We start from the raw sequence: 4,609 nt of genomic DNA, 5'->3' as shown, positions 1-4,609 counted from the left end.
ACTGTAGTTCATTGCTATACAGGTAACATTACGCTGATAGCTCCAGTGGATCAGGATATACCAGTAGTGTGTTGTTGTATGTCAGGACATCAATTGATGTATACATTGAGTTATTCTTCATCACTCCATTCACTAACCAGTAAACATCAGTTGAAGGATTTATATCAATAGTTGTGAGACAATCAATACGATATTGAGTGTTATTGAGTTGTGTAATGGATGAGACTAGTGTCCAATTGATTGAATTAATAACTAGAAATACATCAACAATGTTAATAGTTCATTAAAAGGTGCAGTAGCAATACCTGTGGATAAGGTCTGTACACTGATTGTACTAACAGGTCCCAGTAATTGTTGATAGGCTCTGACTGCAATGTTATAAGTTGTTTTTGTACTCAGTCCATTCAGTGTGATTGTATTATTACTACTTCCCTCCACCTGTACTGTCTGCACAGTGTCTGTGTCACTAGTGACATTGACTACATATCCATCAGCATCAGATGAATCAAGTGCAGTCCAACTGACAGTGATAGTGGTAGCTGTCTTGCTGACCACAGTAAGAGAAGAGGGAGCAGTTGCTGGTACTAATATACATATATGTAAAATTATGTTGTATTCATAGTCATTACCTTTTATTGTTAAAGTACGTGTTCTATCATCACCATCACTAAGATTATCCAGTACACACTGATACATTTGATCTCCAGTGGTTGATTGACTGACTGATCCACTACTGACAATCATTCCATCCCATGTGATATCAGCAGTATAACTTAGAGTGTTGGTACTACTCACCAACACAGTACCAGGACAAGGATTATGATTAACTCCATCTTCACAATTAGTGTAACTAGCCAGTGTAGTACTACCAATGCTCAAACTAATACCATAGCGATTGTGTCCAATTTTAGTACAATTCAGTTTGTATTCCTGAGGATATACTGTCATGTCAGAAGGAAGATCAGCAACAGTAAATGATTCTATCTCTGCAAATCCTACAAATGAAAATTGTTACATCAGTAAGTGATTATAGTCTCCTCTTACTGAATATATTAGCAAAGATGATGTTAGTGTTAAGATTTGAACAATCAGTGGGTAGACAACACTTGTACCAGCCTTCTTGAGCTGCTGGTAGTGACTGAGCAAGATAAAGATTGAGAGTAGCATTAGGTGAAGTGACATTAGTACAACGAAAAGGATCACTGGCACTATTATTGTTACAGTCAACAGGATCATCATCAGGACCAGCAACTCTAACCCACTGACCAGTAGTTAGATTAGTACCAGGTAACACACATGATATAGCTTCATTAGCTGCATTGACACTATTGTCCCAAAAATATGATCCATTAGGATAACAGTTTCCATTATTTCCTAAGTAGATACCTATAAAATCAATACTTATACATTATATTAATATTAAAGTTAAATACCTTCTTGCTGACAATGAATGAATACACTGATTGCACTACTAGCAGGTCCCAGTAATTGTTGATAGGCTCTGACTGTGATGCTATAAGTTGTTACTGCTCTCAGTCCATTCAGTGTGATTGTATTATTACTACTTCCCTCCACCTGTACTGTCTGCACAGTGTCTGTGTCACTGGTGACATTGACTACGTATCCATCAGCATCAAATGAATCAAGTGCAGTCCAACTGACAGTGATAGTGGCAGCTGTCTTGCTGACCACAGTAAGAGAAGAGGGAGCAGTTGCTGGTACTAATATTATTGGTAACAAGAATTATTAGCATTCATAAACATTACCTTTTACAATTACATCACGTGTTCTAGTAGGTTGATCAGTAACTTCCACTACACACTGATACATTTGATCTCCAGTGGTTGATTGACTGATTGATCCACTACAGACAGTCATTCCATCCCATGTGATATTAATAGTATATCTTAATGTGTTGGTACTACTAACTAACACAGTACCAGGACAAGTACTACTTCCATCATCACAGTTAGTATAACTAGCCAGTGCAGTACTACTAATGTTCATACTAATACCATACAAATAGAATCCAATTTTAATACAATTCAGTTTGTATTCCTGAGGATATACTGTCATATCAGAAGGAAGATCAGCAACAGTAAATGATTCTATCTCTGCAAATCCTACAAATGAAAATTATTACATCAGTAAGTGATTATAGTCTTCTCTTACTGAATATATTAGCAAAGATGATGTTAGTGTTAGGATCTGAACAATCAGTGGGTAGACAACACTTGTACCAGCCTTCTTGAACTGCTGGTAGTGACTGAGCAAGATAAAGATTGAGAGTAGGATTAGGTGAAGTGACAGAAGTACAACGAAAAGGATCATTGTCACTATTACTGTTACAGTCAACAGGATCATCAGTATCAGCAACTCTAACCCACTGACCAGTAGTTAGACTAGTACCAGGTAACACACATGATATAGCTTCATTAGCTGCATTGACAGTTTCATCCCAAAAATATGATCCATTAGTATAACAGTTTCCACCATGCCTCAGGTAGATACCTATAAAAACCTATACAGTTGTTATTATACACATTCAGTATCTTACCTGAGGAAGGTGGACATTGACTAATAACTTCACTGACACTCAACAAGAAGACAACCACTACCAGAAGAGACATCATAGTGCCAGCAACTTCATTTAAAAGTAAACAAATCTATACAGCCGTGAATATTATTGCTTTCTTTTTTCATGCTTCAATGACAGCATTATTGTACTAATAGAACTAAAGCATATTTCTACTAACACAACAATAAACTTTATGCCTTTACCTTGTGTGTTGACCAAACCAGATCACAGAGTGCGCCTTCATGGGGCATCCCAAGACCACGATCAATGGTTCTGATCTATTGAGGAGGAAAACATAATTAGAAAAAAATTAATTTTATTTGGTTATTAGTATTCCAATGAACATGAGAATGTGAGCAGGAAAGTGTCCTATGCCAAATAAAGGAATGAATTAGTTTCCAAAATTAATGTTTTCCTTAAGATCAAAATCATACAAATAGTATTATGCAATGGATGACATCTTTCTACTCTAAAGCTTGTTATGTATTAGTTAAAGCACTGTTGAGAGTAGGTTACGGAAATTATTGCACCATAGATACTACATACACACATGGATATGAAACAGGATGCGCTCGATCCTTGGCACCGGAAGTGATGTATTGTGACGTTTACACTACACGTGTATAAGCATGGCACAAGCAAAATAGTGAAGAAATCCAGTTGAATTACTTACTAAAGCTCAGGTCTACGACTATATAAGAGTTGCAATCGATATTCTAGTTCTAAAAAGTGAAGATCTACTATTACAAGAAAGAATGCACTGTGCTAAGTACTAAAAAATTATTATTTAAATTATTATCATTATGAATGATTATTCTATTCTTCAGTGACCCAATAGATTGATTATTATTATGAGTCCTTCAACAAATTTTAACTATAAAAATAGCAATAAAAACATTGACAACAATTATTATAAGCACTTACTGTATCACCATACAGTACATACTGTAATGTACATCATCTCTATCTTGATAGTTCTCTGTGGTAGCATAAATATAAAGCTTTACAATCATGTAACAATGTCTCATCAATGCCACTGAAATCCTGCTTGTGTTTCTTGGTAAATAACCTATTCTTTCACTACTCAGTTCTCACTAAAAATTAAACCACACCCTTTGAAACACTTGCAAAAAATATATTATTACTTTTGAAACATAGCATCTAGAAAAATGAAACCATAAACAGTCTATATAAGAGGCCTTAATGAATACACTCAAAGTAGTAACTTGTTCATACCTGGTGCAGAAGTCTCAAAAAGGTGGTTACAAAATTAATATTAAAAAACTAGTTTTTGGCTATTATCTCAGTCATTTCTCATTACATTGACACGAGAATAGTTTCAGTCCATGTAACAAACAATACACTATTATGATTCCAAGACTTACTAGCTAACTCCGTTCGAGAGTCTAGAAAAGGTGGTTACAAATAAAAATGGAGGTCTTCTAATTTTGTCATGTAAACATGAGGCCTGTTGACAAAATGAAATGAGAATATATTTATTAGGTCTACTGAACAAAACAAAAACACCTATATACCTTCTTTCACAAAAATAAGTGAGTCAAGAAAATTCTTGAAAACATAGACAGAGAGAAAAGCGCCAAGGATAGAGCTATGCTGGTTATGACGTTTACAGGTGAACTTCAAAGAGTTAATTGGATACCGACTTCCTGTTTCATATCCATGTGTGTATGTAGTATCTATGGTGCTACATTTTCCTCGAGACCGTCCCGAGTGCAATAATTTCCGTAATCTACGAATCAACAGTGCTTTGACTGGTTTGTAGTGGTGCGTGGGCGGATCAAATGAGATTTCCAGCGCAAGACGATCAGATCTCATTTATCACTATTATTATTGTTACATGTCTAGTGTATGTAGCTGTGGCTGTGATTTGCCTCTATCAAAGCTTGTGGTTAAAAGGAAAGCCCATACATATTATACTGTGCAGTACTATATATTCCACACAGTGCTACATTTTCCTACCATGCGGTTATTGGAAGTTGTAGCACTGGCGGCGCCTTTGATCCGCCCACG

At 35.8% G+C, this 4,609-nt stretch overlaps 1 long non-coding RNA gene across 1 annotated transcript; it reads right to left on the bottom strand.

Annotated features, from left to right (window-relative positions):
* Window positions 1-3,409: 3,409 nt before the first annotated feature.
* LOC109593040 (uncharacterized) lies at window positions 3,410-4,280 on the bottom strand. The gene is made up of 3 exons (XR_002190699.1): window positions 4,114-4,280; window positions 3,503-4,046; window positions 3,410-3,452 (listed from the first exon to the last, which is right to left on the bottom strand). It is a non-coding gene; the product is annotated as an uncharacterized LOC109593040 (long non-coding RNA).
* Between the last annotated feature and the right edge of the window lie 329 nt (window positions 4,281-4,609).

Source organism: Amphimedon queenslandica, unplaced genomic scaffold, assembly GCF_000090795.2.
Source record: "Amphimedon queenslandica unplaced genomic scaffold, v1.1 AMPQUscaffold_13508, whole genome shotgun sequence".
Lineage (NCBI taxonomy): Eukaryota > Metazoa > Porifera > Demospongiae > Haplosclerida > Niphatidae > Amphimedon > Amphimedon queenslandica.
The sequence above is the reverse complement of the archived record's forward strand: the minus strand, read 5'-3'. Positions and strand labels throughout refer to the sequence as shown.